Here is a 21,751-nt window from a genome sequence, read left to right on the forward strand (position 1 = left end):
ACCCCCGCCCCCCATAATAACCTTGTGACCTCCCCGCAATGCCTTTTTGGGTCACGACCCCTACAATTACAATACCGTGAAATTTCAGATTTAAATAGATGAAATCATAAAATTTACTATTTTTTAAATCCTATGACCGTGAAATTGACCAAAATGGACTGTGAATTTCATAGGGCCCTACTGGTGGTGCACGAGAGGTGAGACCTTAAAAGAGCCACTGGTTCCTCGGACCAGGCAAAAATATTACCATTTAAAAGACAACTTTAAGAATGAAAAATATAATTCTTTCTAAAATTAAAACCTAGATTTGGAAGCACAAGTCTGCAGCCAGGGGTGGATTCAGCAATAAATTTTGCAGTCAGGGAAAATAGAGGTGCCTGTTTATATAGATTCCTCTGCTTGGAAACAGTACATAGTGCAGCTATTGATTACACAGACTGTTAAGTTCAGATCCTCAAAGACACCTAACTCCCATTGGCTTCAATGAGTTAATCATCTAGACACCTATCAGGATCTGGGCCTTGTAGTTTCCTAGTCGATAAATCCCTTTGGGCCAGATATTCAAGTGGTGTAAATTGGCAGAGTCCATTGATTTCAGTGGAGCTATCTGATATACCCTAGCTGAAGATCTGGCCCTAATGTGCACTTCACATAATCAAGACACACTTAATTGGAAATTTCACTTAATTCAGATCTCTACCAAGGAACTGTTCTAAGTCTAAATGAAGATAACTGGCACTGCGTGCAGCTTAACTGGGACATTTTTGAGTGCCACTTAGGTCTTTGTCATATGCAGGTATGCACTGTGTTCTCTAAAACAGCAGCTTTCAGTCCCTTCTTAGCTAGGATATAAGTGGAAAGTGAAAAAAGTGAAAGAATTAAATGAATTTGTCTTATTTTCACGCAACACTGACTGTTCCAGGCCATTATCTTGCTCCTTCTCTGGTTGTGGCCACCAAGCAGAGTATGTCACCGCCGATTCTGCAACCAGCAGTGGCTAGTCAGAAAACCATTGATTCAGGCCTCCTCCCATTTTTGGGGCTTATCAAGTAAAGAGATGGGCTCACTGCAATGCCACAAGAAAGCAGCATTATTTTTGTAAGTACATCAGTTAACAAAGAATTCTGTTTAATCAGAACTGAAAGTTGTTCACTAGGGAATTCCTATTAAGCAGATTCTACTGTAACACACACTTCACAGCAGACATTTCTGTATTTGAAGCAGTGCACAGCTGGACCATTTGCTGCTGATAAACGGATGCCTCTCTTTTCCTTAAAGGCATCAGGATCATTCCACATGCACTCGATGACTGAATGAATGTTTCTCACTGCTGACTCACTAGGGATTTAAGTGCAGCGACTGTAGAATATAGTTCATTGCTGCCTTATATAACCCAACATCACCTCCACTCATTAATACCCATGAGCTATCTCTAATGCACAGTGGCAACAAGCACTGTATAACAATTTTGGTATGTCATGGATACATTTAATAGATGAGACTGTTGAAACCACTACCTCATCCAGAGGGCTTAATTCTTAAATTGAGAGTTTAATTCACTTATATTTAATATATTTTAAAACCCCCTATCTTTCAATGTAAAAGTCAAGCACTCAAAAGTTAGGAAATGCCTGAACTTAGGTTGCCTGTAGAATCTTAATTCTGTCCCCAGATGCAGAATGATGCAGTCTTTAATTACATGATCACATACTCCCTCCCCAGGACCCCTGCCTCATTCAGTGAACAGGTATGGTTTAAGTTTGACAAAATTATAAGCAGCTGAAAACAAGGTCATATCATTGAAAGCATCAGGCAACCTTAACAATAAGCACCTATGCCTGCGTCACCAAACTACAATAGCGACCTCCAAGCTTTGTCTAATTATTTATAGCCTTCCGATTTTCTTTAGCCATTCAGCATTGGTTTGTCAAGCACTCACATGGCATTCACACTTTAAAAAGTTATTTTATATAACTGCCAGTTATTTTATATAACTAAATAACATCACTGCAGTATTTCCTATAGTAAGTATATTTATCTACTTATGAAATTATTTATACTCACCTGGCAATTTTTAAAGGTAATCACTGTATGTGTTATGTATTTGGGCATTCCAAATGAAATTCACCACTTGGGGAAAATGTAGGAGCATTGAGGAGCCATTAGCCCAAGGAATCAGAGCTGCACATGTTTCGGCCACATAGCTCACACTGAACTTTTTCCTCCTTGCATTTTTAAGTACCTCACCCACAGTGCTGCCATATAAGTGGAAGTACTGCTCTGTAAATACTCCCCAAATACTTACCCCAACAAACACTTCCACATACCGTAAATACCCACCACACTTTTTGAAAATATAGGGGTCAGTGACCAGAGTCTGAGAAGTCTTTAGGATACTCTGCAATATGAATAATTGAGTTTAAAGGGGGCAATAACCACTATTCCAACAGATTTCACTAGCACACACCATTATTTGACTGCCTCAGCTGGGTGGGCCAGTGTTCTGCAGGGAGATCAATAGGCTTAAGCAGTGCCAGTGCCAACCTACAGTTTTTTAGAACTTAATTTCTCCAGCATCCAGGGTATTCAGTTCCTGGGCTTTGTTTCAGATCCATCTTTATTTCAAAAGTGACTCGTTTATTGGCATAAGTTAGGACTCGGCAGTTAGCGAACTCAGCAGAAATCAGAAGACACCATAATGTACCAGACATTGGTATCTCTCTTCATTGACAGGGATAGAGTTCATACCAGGATATAGGCAGGCACAGACCCTGTCCCCCGTCTGACTGAGCTCCATCCAGCAGAGGACCTGAAGGAGGGTGGGAGGGGCAAAGATAGCTGTTTTCCATCTTTGTGCTCCCACAGCCCATAGGATTAATTAAAATAGCTCTGGCATTGCTCTAATTTATGCAGGGAGGTAACAGTCTTAAAAGGGCTATTACACAATCTGGGGTGTGTCAGAGTGCAACAGTGCTCCAGCCACACCCCTCTCCCGTGCACATGTCCTCTATGCCAGGGCGTCGAAATGCTGTGCTAACGTTGACACCCAAGGATTCCCTCACACTGGGAGGAATCCTCAATTGCCCTATTTGGACAGCTTTACAGCTCCCATGTGCCACCAGAACAGCGAGAAGGGGCCTATACCAGGGACCAGGATCTGGCCCCTGCATGCTACCCAATGCCATTTTAATTTCCTGAGAGCAGCATTTGTCCTGGCAGCTGACGGGATTTGTATTCTTCACCCCATCTTTTATTAATACGCTGCCAGGTCTCGAAATGTGCCCAGTGTTTACATTGGGTGTAAAAGGAGAGGGACACCTTTGGAGTGGATGTGGAGGGCGGTGGCTCTGCCAGATGACCAGCTACACCCCTGTGTTCAGTGAAACCATTCTCATGCAGTGCAACAGTGAATGATACTGCAAAGCAGGTTTTTTTCCTGCCCAGCTGTAACGTCTTTTGCTGGTTAAGCACACAATGCACCATTCGTTTTTCACTTTTTTTTTTGTTTAAGCAAACACAAACATGTATACAAGTCCCCAGTTTGGGGATCTTTTTTGATGCCAAGATCTGCCATTGCCCTCATCTGTTTCAATATTATCTTATCACCAGGGACAACAGCAAGTATAATACTCAAAAGTCCATTTATTTCACGTCAGCAAATATTCTGTCCTCTCAGCTTCCCATCAACAAAGCAAAATCCTTGCCGGCCTAATACCCTGGCTGGGGATCAACACAGGGAGGTCAGTGCCAAGTAATGAATTGCTGAGGAGGGTTTTAGTGGTTTCAGCTTAAATAGCCCCCCCAAACTAGAGGAATGCAGCCACTGGTTTATTAGCACTCATACAGAACTTTAACATTGCTATCCTTTTTTGAATACTCCTGTAAATAAAAAGTATCTGTAGGTCTTGTATCAACAATGAAAGAAAATAGAGGTAAGGAAACAGAAGTTAACAATTGTGGAAGCAGAGAAAACTGTGTTTTTCTCTGACACAATGGACAAAGCATAAATTCACAAGTGGCCTTGTAAATAACATGTCGTTATTAGATAAAGGAATAGTAAGAAGAGTAATGTGTGATAAGTTTTCAGCTGCAGCTTTGTTTACTAGAATATTTTTGCAGCCTGTGAATAGTTCAGGATTTGTTTGTAATGTGCAGGCGTTAATCTATACATATAATCTGATTTATTATGTGCTTTTTGGAGTTGTGGCAAACGCTTATACCCACCCCACTGCATTTGAGCTTGATCGCCTCAGTGGAGTGTTGCTGTATGCCTATAATAAAAAAAAAACCTCAGTGACGAGTCCAGATTCAAGCTAATTTCTTGTGAACTGAGTGGGAAAAGTCTTGGAGAAAAATCCGAACAATGCCATTTACATATGTGTGTGTAATCATTAATGAATGATTAAATAGAAATAACTTTTTAAAAATAAGTCATTATTATTATTTGTCTTGTGGAAGCACTTAGACCCTGGTCACGGACCCCATCGTGCTGGGCACTGGACAAACAAAGAACAAAGAGATGGTCCCTGCCTCAAAGAGCTCACAATCTAAATATAATCCAAGAGACAAAAAGGTAGATACAGACAGACTGATGGGAGAGTACAAAGAAACAGTGAGACAATATGGGTTACTAGAGGTGTTTTAACTTGCAGTAGACACACAAATAATATGCTGAGTATTTGTTTATACATAGCTTTGTAACAGATGCCATTCCCTAGCTATTATCAACTTTCTCTCTTGTCTCATTCATGATTTCACATCCTAAATCCTTCAGGGGGCAGGCCATGTGGTTAGGAAGATGGAAGACAGGCCAGCTAAGCATCTCCTAGAAAGACCTGAGTTCTTAAGGTGAATTATCATTAGTGAGAAAAGTATGCCCTTGACTGAAAGAAAGGGGAGCAAATTGTGAGAGCAGCCAAGGACTTCTATGGCCTGTAGTGCCAGGGAGTGATAAAGTTCTTACCCGCATTAGTATTTGCATTCTCACTACTTAACTCAGCTACCTATTTAGCATCTAATATTTTTGGCCAAGATTTTCAGAAATAAGAATCAGTGGGCTGCAGTTTTAAAGCTCTGGCAGGTGCCTAGGCTCCAAAATTCATGTTTAACTTTAGGTTTCTGTTTTGTTTTCTTTTCCCAAAAAACACCTTTGCCTTTATGTCCCCTTATGAAAAATTCAGTTTGGTTGTACTTTCCTAGTTAGAAATCTATGGATTTGCTTACCAGTATAAATTCTATGCTCAGATTCTCAGTTACTAGACAAACTTTATATAGTATTTTAGAGAGAGTGCATAGTATTCAAGAAAATAATATTTGAAAGTTATTCTAACAGTCTGATGACAATCACATGAAAAGTGTTGTTGATGTGCTACATCTCTGATGTAAAAATCCAGCCAAATATGAGATCAACCGTAATACTACTTTATGGGCCAGATTCTCGGACCTACTCTGCTCACTTGGTGGTGTTCAGGTAGTGTAAACGGCCTGGAGACTGCCCACAACCAGATAATTGAGATAACACCTGCATGAGGAAGTCCCCAGGAGGAGTATGCCCCCTTGGGAACCAAAGCCAACTGGCACAATTTAGAGCAGATCCAAGGCTGCTCTAGCCTATTGCCCATGGCTCGGCAGAAATTCAGAGAGCAGCAACTGGCACCCTGACATTCTCCCTGGTTGGAGTTGCTCTTTGTACTCTTATAACATGGAAGGGGCTGCAGAACAGATAATATCCCCAGGCTACCTGATTTTCCCCAAGAAACTCCACGTGGCTGGCAAGGGGGAGGGAGGTGTGCATCTCCAGTCTCACCCATATGCTCTCCTCTCATAGATTCTGACACACACACACACCTGCCCCGACTGACCTTGTGTCCCAGGCAAGAAATGAACCAGTGCTAGGAGTTAACTGACCATCCCCCTCACATACTTAAAATGGGAGTGTGTGATCTGCCTACAGAGGGCACACTCTATGCACAAATATGGCCTTGAATAAATCCAAGGAAACAGCAATCTGCTTGAGGATATTATGTGAGCAGAAAAAGAGGCTAAATTCATAGAGTAAATTATTCACTGTGTATTACTCACTCCTCTCTAATTCAGCTCCTTTACGTTCTGACATTTGCCTGTGTTAATGGCATCGGATAGGTGCATTCTTTGGCAAAAGGAACCAGGCAAGGTTTATTCCCTGTTGTCACTTTTGGTTGATTTTAATATTGAGCCATTTACTCACAAAATCAGTAAGGTATCTCTTGCATATGTCACTGTATAAAAATCATGCTCTCTACAAAAAGCCTCCACAGTTATTTATATTAAGTCCCAGTTGTTACTGTTCCATAATTCCTCAGTGTGATGGTTCAGTTCTCCCTAGACACCTTAAATAGTCAAAAACAGAAATACTCCTATTTATTTGTTACCCTTCAAACTTGTTTTCAGTTTTGGAAATCTAGTGAGCTCTCAAGAAGTCTTATATCAAACGTTATTGTGGCGGGGCGATGACTCACCGCTGCGGCACCTCCTGCCGGTCGTCCAGGGAATTAGCTTGCCAGCCTCCGGACCACCCTCTGCAGGCCGGTGTCTCACCTTGCCGCTGGCCCCCGTGTCCCTCCTGGACCCCGGTGCCCCTTCTCTTGGGGTTCTGCCCCCCTGCAGTACCCCACAGTCTCGCTGGGTCTCCCCTCCCCGGGGAACCCCCAACCCCCTATCCTCGCCTCAGTCTTTGGCTACTGCCAGTCACCGTCTAGCCCCCACTCACTGGGGCCGACTGCAGTGTAATTGCCATTCATCATCGGCAAGGAGGGTTTGGACCTGCTGCCTCTGCCTACCCTTGGGCTGCCCCTCTGCAACCCCAGTACCTTCTCCGGCCTTTAGCAAGGCCTGCAGCCTGGGGGTTTTCCAGGCTGGAGCTCCCCAGCTCCTCTAGCCGCTCCCCAGCCCTGCTCCAGTCTAGGTACCCTGCTCAGCTCCCAGCAGTCAACATCTAGAGAGAGAGTCTGTGTTCTAGCCTAGCAGCCCCTTTATAGGGCCAGCTGTGGCCTGATTGGGGCGTGGCTCCAGCTGAGGCTGCTTCCCCAGTCAGCCTTTCTTAATCTCTCTTACCCTGCTGCAGCCCTCTCCAGGGCTGCTTTAACCCTTCCAGGGCTGGAGAGGGGTGATCACCCCGCTACAGTTATGCTTGCTCTCCCATTTGGGAAATTAATTGGATAATAATTTGGGCTTTTTTTCCAAGGAAATTTAATGATCCCAAAAGATGCAAATAGTGGAGGTTGAAATCCTTGATTTATTTGTTGGTCATGTGCTATATTCCTTTCTAAGTATAGGGGTACTGCAGACACCCTGGATAAAGGAAAATACATTAGAATCATACAATATTAGGGTTGGAAGAGACCTCAGGAGGTCATCTAGTCCAATCCCCTGCTCAAAGCAGGACCAACACCAACCAAATCATCCCAGCCAAGGCTTTGTCAAGCCAGGTCTTAAAAACCTCTAAGGATGGAGATTCTACCACCTCCCTAGGTAACCCATTCCAGTGCTTCACCAACCTCCTAGTGAAATAGTGTTTCCTAATATCCAACCTAGACCTCCTGCATTGCTTCTTGTTCTGTCATCTGCCACTACTTAGAACAGCCTAGCTCCATCCTCTTTGGAACCCCCCTTCAGGTAGTTGAAGGCTGCTATCAAATCCCCCCTCACTCTTCTCTTCTGCAGACTAAATAACCCCAGTTCCCTCAGCCTCTCCTCGTAAGTCATGTGCCCCAGCCCCCTAATCATTTTCGTTGCCCTCCACTGGACTCTCTCCAATTTGTCCATATCCTTTCTGTAGTGGGGGGGACCAAAACTGGACGCAATACTCCAGGTGTGGACTCACTAGTGTCGAATAGAAGGGAATAATCACTTCCCTTGATCTGCTGGCAATGCTCCTACTAATACAGCCCAATATGCCGTTGGCCTTCTTGGCAATGAGGGCACATTGCTGACTCATATCCAGCTTCTCATCCACTGTAATCCCCAGGTTCTTTTCTGCAGAACTGTTGCTTAGCCATTAGTGCAGTTAGTTTCCACATTTCACTGGTACTCACACAGATATGCCTCATTCCTGACCTGGGAGAACTACTCCTAGGAGTGAGACAATAATTCAATCCCAATGCCCATATTCTGTCATTTGTCTTTTTTGCTGAGACTTTCAATAAGGGTTTTAAATGGATATGAACTCTCCAGTAGGAACAGGACTGAGACCAACTCATTTCACATAACCTACCAACTAGCTGTTGGATGGCAATAACTTTGTTACTACTAACCTGGGCTAAATCCGAGTCTGTGACAGGGAAGCTAAATGCTCCCTTCTCCACTGACAGTTCCTGGAGCCATCTGTTCCTCGCTGGAGTGCATGCTGAAACCAGCTTGTGACACTGAAGCAGGAGGATAATGGAAGCACTTGCAAATGTCTGGTTGAGCTAGAAATCTTCCACATAAGACAATAAATAGCTGCTCCAAATATTCCGTGTCTACCTATTCAGGCAAAATCTTGCTATTTGAGCCTATTAGTCAGATCACGTGAGTTACTGTGAGCTCTCTAAGCTCAGAAGTAATGCTTCGGAACCAAGAATCGGATTTCTCAGTGTGATTTTCGACTCATGTTTCTTGCTCTATTAAGGAGCATTCCACTTGAGGTAACTGGCATGGCTTACCCCAGATTGGGCCATTCTTGATTGCTTTACCAGTTGAGGCCCGAGGGGAATTATATGGTCACCTTTTCACCTATGGCAGTATATTTCATGCCCTAACCAATGGGCTCTGAGGTACGTCTCTCTCGATCTCTCCTGTTGAAGCTGTGTGTCTGTGTCATTAGACTAGAGATAGAGCAAGTGACTCTATAGCTTGCTGGTTAGGGCACCCACCTGGGAGTGGGGAGAGCCAGGTCCCAGTCCCCCTGCTCCCATGAATATTTAAGTATTTATAGGATACCTTATAACTCAGTGGCTAGGACACTCTCCTGGGACGTGGGACACCCAAGCAGGAAGATCCCTGTTCCACATCAGGCAGACCGCAGAATTGAACCCAGGTCTTCCTTCTCCTGGGTGAGTGGGCTAACAACTGGGCTAAAGTTATAAGAGAGTTCACAGCCGTGAATCCCAAGTGGAGATAAGTGCCTAAGTCCATGTGAGGGGGCAGGGTTTAGGCCATACCCCTCTCCTCAGCATTTCCTATTGGCTAGCTTAGGCAGCTCCCTCAGCTATGTCTACACTGCAATTAAAACCCCACAAATAGCCCATGCCAGCTCTCAGGGCTCGGGCTAAGGGACTGTTTAACTGTGGCGTACATGCTCAGGCTGCAGCCCAGGCTCTAGGACCCTGCGAGCCCGAGCCCAAACATCTACACCACAATTAAACAGTCCCTTAACCCGAGCCACACGAGCCCAAGTCAGCTGGTGTCTAACTGCAGTGTAGATATACCCTCAGAGTGCTGGCGTTTGTGAATCCCATTCCTAGGTGCCTAACTCTTCCCATGCATAGCATAGGGAGCCTGGGTGTCCAACCCAGGGTTGTGAATTCCACTAGGTGGCAGGGCACCTAAATCCCCCTTGTGAATTCCACCCTAATACAGTACAACATTAGCATTGGTAATTCATGAGATATCAGACCTTATTCAGACTACACACTTGCATGGCCACTGTCCCAGAGCCGTAGACCACCATCCTCAGCTATGATTCTGCCAGTCCACTCTTGGCTACCAGGACAATGAGATTGCTCCATACTGTTTGCTTTACTATTGCATGGCACACTTGGAGAAGAATAAAGAGTTGCCATTATATCCCCAAAATTCATCAGGTTTAGGATTCTGAAAAATAACAACTTGCAGGAGTCAGAAAAAGGAATTCCCAAGAGGAAGAGGTTGCAGAAGTCTGTGCAAAATATGACTCTGCATTGGACAGAAAAGCGGCAGAGACAATGGAGAGAGAAAGACAGATTTTCAAGATATTGTAGTGGGAAAAACTAATAAGACTGAGCAGCAGGCAACTATTCAGTGAAAAGAGAAGTTGAAAATAACCCTGAGGTTAAATGCAAGTTTTTTGTGCAATTGCAAGTGTCAAATTGTTGTGAACAGCTTATTTTTCACTGGGAAAATTATGCCATTTCCCTGCCAAAAAAAAAAAGAAAAAAAGAAAGTGAATTCCTGCCTGTAGGATAATTTGCAATTTCACCCACAAAATAGAACTTCAGTATTTTCACTGCAAAAAAAGGATTTCATTGATAGAAATGGCAATATTGAAGTGCTAAATCAAATTTTAAAACATAAGAAAATAAGTCTCACATCATTGCTCACAAACCAAACATTATTTGATTTCACGCAACTCTGTCTCAATATAATGGCCAAATTTTGCAAACTTGCATGCCTAAAATTAGGCATCTACTTCCATATTTAGGCACCTAAATAAGTGGCCTAGTTTTCAGAGGTGCTGAAGTGAACTCAGTAGGAGGTGCTGGGTGCTCAACACTTTTGAAAATCAGGACACTTATTTAGGTGCCTAAACACAAACTCAGTAGCCTAACTTTAAGCACCCATTTAAAAACCCATGGGCCTAGATAACACACCTTCAGCACCCAAGTTTGGCCCATGTACTTTGAAAATACAGATCCATTGTTCAGAAGCTGCTTCCATTCATGCAGTGAAACAGTCTGTATGAGAGGCCATTGAAATGAATTGCAGTAATTTCCGTGACCTATTCAGCCAAAAAGAACATTGTAAAAATAGGGTAAAACTAAGGCTCAAGTAAGTATAGAATACATCAGTTTTTGCTCCCAGGTTATATTTAAACAAACTGCAGGGGTGACAGTGAGAGCTTTCAGTAGTGTTTGAACCTTGCTGGGCCAAAGGGATAAAATAGTGTGGAAGCCTAGTCTCATGCATACCTGTGCTAATACATTATGGTAATCAGATTTACATGTATATGTCAAAAGACTAATAGAATTGTACGGACCCTAAAAAGTGTCAGTAACTTGAGCTCTCAAATATTCAATGTAGAAGTTAGGCATGAGGCTAAAAATAGGGCTAACTCATGACATAAATGGCAAAATCAAAGAAACAGACCTATGGCAATGCAACTTCTTTTCAGTGAAGATATTTTCAACCAATACTCTGAAGTCACCATGAACTAGAGAAAATTGCACCAATTGCCATCTCAGCAGGTGGGTGCTTTTCACTGGTCAACAGATCTGGGGAAGAAATGGAGGCTTTTGTCTGTATCATTTTCTTCTGTTCCATTGTCACGTTCAATAAGCACATGTGAATTGCATTCCTTTCAGTGTTGTTTTCTTTCTGCTCCGGAACAAAAATAACTTGCAATTCATATAGCTGGAAAATGTTGATCAAGGCTTCCCGTCATGATTTCCTTGTACTTTTGGTGAATGGCCTTCAGCAATGCAAACAGCAATGCCTTGCTCAAATGAAAATCATGCTCTATGGAGGGTAAATAATAGGCATCTTTAGAAATATTCCATCTTAGTGAATAAATGCCACACTTAACAAACATATCTAAACTGAGATTTATACAATGAAGTGACTCAGAAGAAACAGTTAAGAGCAGGCAATAGTACATGTTATAAATTATGTATTTCTGTGCATTTTTTTAAAGTTACCAGCCTAGTCTCTAGATGCATGAACAAAACTTACAAAATTAAAACAACAAATCAGACTAAGGATGATGCTAAAAAAAGTCATAAACTCTTCCAGATCCCACCAGAGCTCTTTCTACAAACTCATACTGCTTTTCACCACAGAATAAGTTTCTGAGAACAGATAGGTCTTGCAACATGACCTGAAGGTTCAAAGGTTCAGGTTCTACAAACTTAGGAGACATGTGAATTCCAGAGACCAAGATTCTTCCCAGAAAATGCCCTTCTGAATTTAAACCAGGGAGGTATTAGTTTGAGCACTTCAAATGAGCTCATGGGTCCTGTCAGAAACAGGGTGTCCTGATTAAAACCAGAACCCAGAAAAATATGAAATGAGGAAGACTGACAACAGGAAAGCACAAATTGGGAGGGAAAATATTGGGCTTGTCTACATTTGAAAGTTAATTCAGATTAAGGTAGGGTGTGAATTTAAAGCTCAACAGCTGTTCCGGAATAACCACATGTGTAGACAAACCCTTTATACACACACACTCTCACACTCTTACACTTTTCCTTTACAGGAAGGAAGATAAACGCTCAGCTTTTCTGTTGTCTTGATGAGGGCTTGACGCAGTAAGACAATCATATTAGAACAAGAGACCAGGTCTTTGTAATGCTGATTTTTGCTAGCCTGGTGCTATCACAATAGGCAACTCTGTTCCAGGCAAAGCCCCTAGCTATCAAAAACTGCTTCCTGCTTTCCCAGTAGGGTCACCTGATTAGACCTATTACACATATACCATGATCCAGTGGATCAACGGTTGCTTATGACATTTTATTTCTGGCCAATTGTGGAGTTCCCCACAGTTTTGCTCCAAACAAAATTAAGGGTAAAACGTTCAAGAAGTCCCATTTTCAAGAGTCACTTAGCATTGACACTTACTACAGCAATGGATGGATTCTTCCATTGCTGTAGTAAATCCACCCTGTGACGCTGGCAGACCAGATGCCAGCTCATGCCAACTGAACACATACAAATGCATAGCTGGAAACCAGTCTTGCTTACCTATGTGTTAGCATTATCAAAATAGATATTAGATGTTAAGTTGATAAGAATGTGGTTCATGTTTCATAAAATGCTTGTAGGATACTGCATGTAGTGTTATCTCTCAACCACTTTTTTTACTCTGTTGTTTAGGCATAGTGGCACTTTTTTGGTTCTCTTACTATGTTTTTTAATGAGGGGGATATATTTAATTTGGGCCTCTATTATGCTGTTGTGCAATGTGCCTCTCACTGGCAGGCCTTTATATGTTGTAATACCTGAGCACAGTGTAGGAATTCGGGGAAAGGGATTAGTGTTAACACTAAATTCCTTAGCTCTTTTTAGCATTAGATAGGACCTTAAGACTAAATTCTGCTCTCAGTTACAGTAAGTTAAACCTGGAACTGCTCCACTGAAGTTAATGAAGTTGCTCCAGATTAACATAACTGTAACATAAAACAGAAATCTACTATCAAAGCCAAATTTTCAGAAGTTGCCCCTAAAAATGTAGTCCCTGGAATTATTTGATTTTTGCCTGCCTTGGTGTTGAACAAATATTTTAAATTACAAGAGCTTTAATGACAGAGGGATTGTTAATGAACTGTAAGTTTATCCTCTCTGGTTTGCCAGTTAGAATCTAGCCCAGATCAGTCTTGCTCTGTCAGTACTTTTGCGGGCCCAAGTAGGAAACACTCGTTTTGGGTTCCAGATATCTCGGCAATGTACTGGAGAAGTAGCCAGCAACAGCTGCAACCATCATTTACAAAAACATAAGAGGTAATTTAATGGCCCTTTGAATTGTCTTGTGGCAGAATTAAATTGTTCCCAGCTTTTGTTTCCTCGTTTTAAAAATCAGAGTGCTAGCATCTGCTTTCCCTTTGTTTTGTTTTGGAGAGTTTTTGTTTGTGTGTTTATTTCTATATTGTAACGTAATGTGAGAGATTTAGATTTGCACAAGACATCAGAGACGGGAGAGGTTAAATAACCCTGGTTCCCCATTGTTATTAAACTATGGCCAAGATTTTCAAAAGTAGGAGCATAAAGTCCATTTTTAGGCTGACTTTCTAAAGTGCTGAGCACTCTGCTGCTCCCATTTAAGTCAATAGGAGCTGTGGGGTAGAAAAATCAGACCATTCCTTTAGATGCCTAAATAAGGACTTAGGAGCCTAATTTTAGCCATCCCTTTTTTAATACTTCAGCCATATTTTTTCTTTAATGGGTCTTTTTATTCCTGATTGATAGATGTAATATTCCCCCCACCACCACTTCCTTGGTGGGATGGGTGAATAATCATTACTAATAGTCATTATATTCCTATCTTTCACTTCTCTCTGTTACAAAGTGTCAGATTTCTATTTTTACCCAATCCATTTTTCTTCCTCTCTATTATAATGCCAAGCAACAAATGACTGTCTTTGCTGTTTGTTAAAATCAACTTCTTCATTTTGTTAGAATTAGTCTGACATTGGCTTTTATTGAAATCTGTGATTCATTTCCCATCAAGATTTAGAAATTAGCATTTGAAATGAGTAATCCTTGGTACTTGGCATATCCACTTAGCTGACTATGAAAACAGTATTCTTTCCTTTGGGTACAGGTTTCCAGTTCACATATAGTTCACAAAAATCTAATACCAAGTTAATAGTTTTATCTTATGCAAAGAAAAATTAATGGAAAAACTGAAAAGGCCCTTATGAAATATGTGGTGTTCCCCAAGAGCTGTTTGATGCATTGGACATTGGATTTCAGTTAAGAAACCTCTTAACGCAATCATGTCCTTGCACTTAGACTACAATTTCCAATGCAAACAACACAATACATGAGGTAGCCAGCAATCTATAAGCTTTTTAATTCCAGTTCAGCTAAAGTATATCTAAATAAAGACGGGAATAGCCTAGATAAGTAAGATAGTGTTACCTGGTTGGATTTGTGCCAGCTGGTTCAGGTTTCTACGGCTTTGACACTGCATGAGCATTATTGTGAAGCCTTTGTCCAAAAGCTTTCCATTAGCAAATCATGCATTAGCTGAAAAACATCAAAACTCTAGCTATTGTAGGCACTCATGATTCGTGACTCTGATTAAAGCTTTTACAGCCCTTAACTCTCTCTAGAGTTATTCTGAAATTTTAATCAGTTCCCTTCTTTGGATCAGGCCCTGAAATCCTGCAAAATAAAAAGGATGCTAGTCTTTCATAGACAGTGCAGGAATGTGTGGTTAGTAAGCCTCCTGCCTGTCATTCCAAGTTTCACTGTGAATCTTTGTGCTGTTGGTGTTTGGTTTTACTAATTTTCCTGGCTTATCGTTCCTCTGCTGAAAAACATTAACGCTTGGATAAGCCTAGGTTAATAACTCAGATCTTGGGGCTGTTGTCATCTCAATGTGCCTCCTCCTAGCTGTCTAAAGCAGTGCAGGCTTCATTCATAATAGGCTCCATTTGAACCAAATAACTAGCATGGATTGTACAGTACAATGGCTGTAGTTTATTCTGATATTAAGAACTCTCTCTTTTTAAAATTTGGTACAGAAGTTTGAAAACACAATTTAGAGTCCAACCCCTTCCTTCATTCAAACCACTTACCGATGTTACAATTCTTTTGTAAAAGAGAAATAGGAAGCAAAGAAAAAGAAAAAAGTAAGAATAAGTAACTCAACTCCATCTCTGGTTGTCTGTCAGCTGCTTCCTTCACTCTCCATCTCATTCCTCCTGCTCCTGTTTGCCATCGCCCAGACAGCAGGTCTCACAGGTGTTGACAGGACTAACAAATGCAGTCACTGTAGCCTTTGAAAAAAGAACAGGAGTACTTGTGGCACCTTAGAGACTAACAAATTTATTTCAGCATAAGCTTTCGTGGGCTACAGCCCACTTCTTCGGATGCATAGAGTGGAACACACAGACAGAATATATTTATACATACAGTCAATCTGTTTAACTACAATACCCACCTGCTGAAGTGAAAAAACAGATTGACAGAGCCAGAAGACTACCCAGAAGCCACCTACTACAGGACAGGCCCAACAAAGAAAATAACAGAACGCCACTGGCCGTCACCTTCAGCCTCCAAATAAAACCTCTCCAGCGCATCATCAAAGATCTACAACCTATCCTGAAAGATGATCCCTCACTCTCACAGATCTTGGGAGACAGACCAGTCCTTGCTTACAGACAGCCCCCCAACCTGAAGCAAATACTCACCAGCAACCGCACACCATACAACAAAAACACTAACCCAGGAACCTATCCTTGCAACAAAGCCCGATGCCAGCTCTGTCCACATATCTATTCAAGTGACACCATCATAGGACCTAACCACATCAGCCACACCATCAGGGGCTCGTTCACCTGCACATCTACCAACGTGCTATATGCCATCATGTGCCAGCAATGCCCCTCTGCCATGTACATTGGCCAAACTGGACAGTCTCTACGCAAAAGAATAAATGGACACAAATCTGACATCAGGAATCATAACATTCAAAAACCAGTGGGAGAACACTTCAACCTCTCTAATCACTCAGTGACAGACTTGAAGGTGTCAGTTTTGCAACAAAAAAACTTCAAAAACAGACTCCAAAGAGAGACTGCTGAACTCGAATTAATATGCAAATTAGACACAATTAACCTAGGTCTAAACAGAGACTGGGAATGGTTGGGTCATTACACTAATTGAATTTTTTTCCCCCCATGTTAAGTTCTCCTCACACCTTCTATGGGTCATCTCGATTATCACTTCAAAGTTTTTTTTTCTTCTGCTGCTACTGATAGCTCATCTCAATTGATTGGCCTCTTACAATTGGTATGCGTACTTCCACCTTTTCATGTTCTCTGTATGTATAAATATCTTCTGTCTGTGTGTTCCACTCTATGCATCTGAAGAAGTGAGCTGTAGCCCACGAAAGCTTATGCTGAAATAAATTTGTTAGTCTCTAAGGTGCCACAAGTACTCCTGTTCTTTTTGCGGATACAGACTAACAAGGCTGTTACTTTGAAACCTGTAGGCTTTGAGTAATGCTCACATTTACTATTTCTGCAGCAACACTTCCAGGCAGTAGAGTTGTTAGCTCATGAAAATAGCAGGACTTTTAGCTTTAGTCTTTGGGCCTAATTCATTTTGACAGCAAAACCATGGCCGTGAGAACTGGCCACAGACAATCCACCTCCAGTGCTGAACTTTCAGGTCAAGCTACCTGTAAACCCAACTTTTGCTAGAGTCCCTGGAATGGGGCAAGATCAGAAAAGGACCAGGTCTCCTACTGGGTAGCTTCTGCTAGCCAGGACTCCCACTGAATGAATAATCCAGAGCTACAAGACCTAGTTGAAAAGTCTGCAGTCTCCAGTCCAGGAGCCCAGTTCTTTCTCTGCTGGATCCAAGTGATTCCCACTACTCATTATCCTGCAGGGAGATGATAGGGCAACTGGTTTCTTAATCAAAAGGAAGGGTAGAAATAAAACAAGAGCAGAGAATGGAGGTAGAGGACATAATACAGTCCAGTGTACTGTTTCTTTACAGTAAGACTCTTTAATAGCACTGGATACTATAGGTGTGATTCTGCAGCCATTGCATGCAAGTTTTCAAGCTGCACCCAAACTATATGCCTTGAAGTCACTGGGAGCTGCTTGTCTGCAATGGGCACATATTGAACTGGGATATCTGTTTGGTAGCACTTTATTCATTTATAGCTGCTTACTCAAGATTACACAATATATACAGTAAGCTTTGCCAAACATCAATTAACAAGACCCTTCAGGATCATATTGAAAACAACTGTTTTCTGACCTGTAAATCCACACACCTTGTACAATCAGGAACACTAACTTTGGAAAAATAATGAAAAACTCTTCCCCCAAAATCTCTCTGTTTACATGGCTATGAGGTAGCACATGGTTAGCATGTCTCTCTCATTGCAGCACTTCCTTGTTATTTCTCTACCAGAAACAGATCACCAGTCCAAACATCTTGTATAGCCAAGAAATGAAATTTTATACATACCTAAATGGAGGAACAGAAGATGAAGTGACTTGCTGATTAGGGACTGGTTGGGCAGGAAGAAAGAGGGGGTTCTGTGAATAGCATAAGCCCTAATGTGCTGAATGCTTCATGAACCTGAGTTGGGGTCTGTGGCTGGTAGCCATCCCTGCCCTGATTTCAGTAGGGTTCAAGCTTCTAGACCACCACATTGCAGAGCCCTTGCTGTGGTGCGTACCAAGTGGACGGCATGAGGTCCTCTCTTACATTTAGAGAAAGCAGCTTTCTCTCTGCTGAGTTCTCCTGAAACAGCTACAAGGAAACTGCATTTGTTGTTTTCCAATCCAGTGGTCTGTACTTTCAAGAGCTTGCCTGACTCCCAGTCCAGTGCACTATCTAAAGCTACCTCTTTAAAGGTGGGAGGGAGGGGGTTAGAGCAAACTTTGACTGCTGCTGCTCATGCTGTTCTTGTCCTGTGACTAAACAGAGAACGTCATTCGTTAGTGCGGTCAATCCAGCACCTTTCACCAGCATTAAATTCACTTTTAAATTGTAGCTGTGAGGGTCCAGCACCTCTAAAAATCTGACTCATTGTATCTGAAGAAGCTCAGGAGCACTAGTTATATTCAAGCAAAGGTATTCAAGAAAATTAGGCTTAAGAATTTTGCTTGTTTCAGATGGATGTATAACTTGTATAATCAGCTGAAGTCTTTTGCTTTTGGCTAAACTGAGGCCTTTTTGGGGGGGAGGAGAGGAGACCTGCCATCACAGTTGTAGATCTGGGGATATATGTTCCCAGGAGGAAGGCAGAAAACCAGTGGATCTGCATTTTAATGCATGAGCTTTTGGCAGCATCTCTAAGAGATACATTATTCTGTTATTTTTTAAAATGTATTTATTTGATTTATTTGCAAGACACGTAAGTGCAGCCAGGGGTGCTGAGAGCCATTAAACCAAACTGGAAACCCAGTACATAATGAAAACCACTTTAAGCCAAGGGATGCAGCAGCACCCCCAGCACCCCTAGTTCTAGCACCAATAAGTGCAGCTCTAAGAACAGAACCATGCCTGAAAGGACAAATCCTTCCTCTGCATGCAGTCCAAGTAAATGGGCTGTGTGCAAGGGAGTTCCCAGAAAAGCTAGGGCCGTAAAGTAAACCTGGCTCCTTGGCTGCCACAGCCTCAGGACCTGCAGCTACTGAACTTTCCACTGCATACCACCAGAGAGAACATACTCCAGGGTCACAAAGCACTCTGAATGGCACTGCTCACCACTCTAAGGCATTCCCTGCTCTAGTAAAATTAATACCCATATTACATCATGGGGGCAGCTTCATCAGTGGTGCAATGGTGCTAAGCGCTTGTCTAGACCAGTGTTTTTCAACCTTTTTTTGGGCAAAGGCACACTTGTTTCATGAAAAAAATCACGAGGCACACCACCATTAGAAAATGTTAAAAAATTTAACTCTGTGCCTATATTGACTATATATAAAGTAATTCTCTTGAATAGGAATCAAATAAACACAAAGAAAGTATTTTATAATTACTTTATTATGAAATAGTAAGTAAACAGAAATATGAAAAATTATAAAATACTTTATTCAGTGCGCAACCTGGGCCTGTTTGGCTGAACACAAAGCTGATATTCTGAGCTATTTATAGTCCTTAACATCAGTGGTGGGATTCAAAAATTTTAGTAACCAGTTCCGACATTCAAGCATGGTTTAATATTTTTTTCCCACGGCACACCAGGCAACATCTCGCGGCACACTAGTGTGCCGCGGAACAGTGGTTGAAAAACACTGGTCTAGACAGAGCTTGGGAGGATTACATCTGCTTTAAACTGGTGCTCATATGATGGTAAAAACACTGTCTGCACTAATACTTAGGGTATGTCTATACTGCAACTAAAAAGCTGTGGCTGGCCCATGTTAACTGACTTGGGCTTGGACTAAGGAGCTGTTTCATAGAATATCAGGGTTGGAAGGGACTTCAGCTAGTCCAGCCCCCTGCTCAAAGCAGGACCAATCCCCACACAGATTCCCCCCCCCCCAAATCCCTAAATGGCCCCCTCAAGGATTGAACTCACAACCCTGGGTTTAGGAGGCCAATGTTCAAACCACTGAGCTACCCCCCTGTCAATTGCTGTGTAGACAGCCAAGCTTAGGCTGTAGGCCAAGCTCTGCAACCTTCTCACCTCAGATGATCCTGTAGCCCAGGCTCAAGGACCCTGCGAGGTGGACCCTGCGGACCCAGAGCTCAGGCTGTAGTCCAAACCCAAACTCTACACCACAATTAAACAGGTCCTTAGCCTGAGCCATATGAGCCCAAATCAGCTGGCACTGGTGTCTACTTGCAGTGTAGACATACCCTTAGTCACCCAATGAATCCAAGATCTTGCAGCCAGGGTTTCAATTGTCAGGCTTTGCCCTGGCTCCTGGATGCCCTCAAATAAACCCTAGCCTGAAGGAAATGCATTTCTCTCCCCACTGCGGGGAGAATCTCTCTCTTAGTCCTGATGACAGCTGCCGTCACAGAGCGCATTTGTATTGAATGGGTATCATTCCGGGACATTACAGCAAATTCAGTGTAGATAAAATAACCTTGTTTTTCACCTTCAAGCACGGCTTTTGAATCTTCCATGTGTGTGGCACTCCCCAGCATTTCCCACTGTTGGCCTTACAGTGCAGTAATGCAATTACTGTTGAAGCTAAAGTTTCTTAATTCACAGAAAAATGAGGTTTGCAGACTGATTCAGATGAAGCCAGTCTGTCTGCATTAGTCCTCCCATTCAGCAAATCGCTTGTGGCATTACATCTTTGTTCTATTAATAGAGATCTACTGAACTTTGACAATGTCCGTTCATAATAAATGTTACCTGCACTATCCAGCCAAGGAAATTGAATTAACAAGGTTCATTTGCATGCATGCTCACAGCCTGATGCTTGGAAAGGGAAATTGTCTCATGGCTTTAAAAATTATTTGGGGAAAACATCACTAACCGCAACGAGTGGTCCAACAGTTTCAGTGCTGTGGGCTGGCTGGTAGTTTTGGGGCACCTCCACAGGTCACATACAAAAACATGTGCTCCACAAAGTGGTGTCCGCCATGTGGCCTGACCTCACATGTGTGGCATGTGCGAGGTCACACTGCGCAGAGGACACCATTTTGTAGAGCAGGTCTGCTGAGGGGGCAGATGCATACCGGGGCCAAATGGAATCGTCCCACTTGGACCACCAGTGAGAGTCACTGCCTGTATGGATGGGGAGAAAAGGGGTTTGGGGGGGAGGGGCATCATCTCCTCGAGTCATTGTGCCCAAGACGGAGAGGGACATATATGGTGGTTGTGTTCTTAATAAAGCAAAGAGAATTTGTATTTAACAACTACATTATTTTTATTTAAACATTCCATAATGCAACAACGAGTCTGCTGTAAGCGGCAGTTTGTTCACACACACACGCGTGCACACACACACACGGCAGTCAGAACCCCACTGTCCAAATGGGACCGTGACCTTTTGGCCTATGCAATCCTTCCCATGCCCTTAAACAGCTACTCCACACAGCTGTGTGGCATGTACTACACACTTTAATAGGGTTCAACATGAGTTATTCCTGCTAGGTCAGCTCCATTGGCCCAGTTTTGTCAACTTCCATGATTTTATCATGAGATTCACAATATTTGGTATTTTGCTTAAAGTTCCAGCTCCTGGAATCAAGTGATTACATAAGTACCTTAGCTGCTTTATTTTTTTTTAATTAAATTTCTGGCCTTCATGGTTGTGGAGAAAAGATTGAAAATGTGACTAAAGGATCAGAAAAAGAACCCAGTTTTTTTTAATTCCTGATATTTAAGTCAATCTCATGATTTCTGAACTCTTGGCATTGGCAATACTGCTGGTCCCATACTCATCCCACTCCTAGGAGATTTCTAGCACTGCTGTCAGTGCAAAACTCCCTCCTCTTTGCATGTCAGAGGCAAAGAAGGCTCCTTGTGCTCACCTCCTCTGCACAGCCATGCAATGTAAGACAAAATCTAAGTATTCTGCCCTTCTCTGTGCTTCAGTTTACCCATCTGTAGTGAGTGTGCAAAAATACTTCAGAAGAGTGATTCAGTTAGGAGCAAATCTACTCC

Source organism: Emys orbicularis, chromosome 1, assembly GCF_028017835.1.
Source record: "Emys orbicularis isolate rEmyOrb1 chromosome 1, rEmyOrb1.hap1, whole genome shotgun sequence".
Lineage (NCBI taxonomy): Eukaryota > Metazoa > Chordata > Testudines > Emydidae > Emys > Emys orbicularis.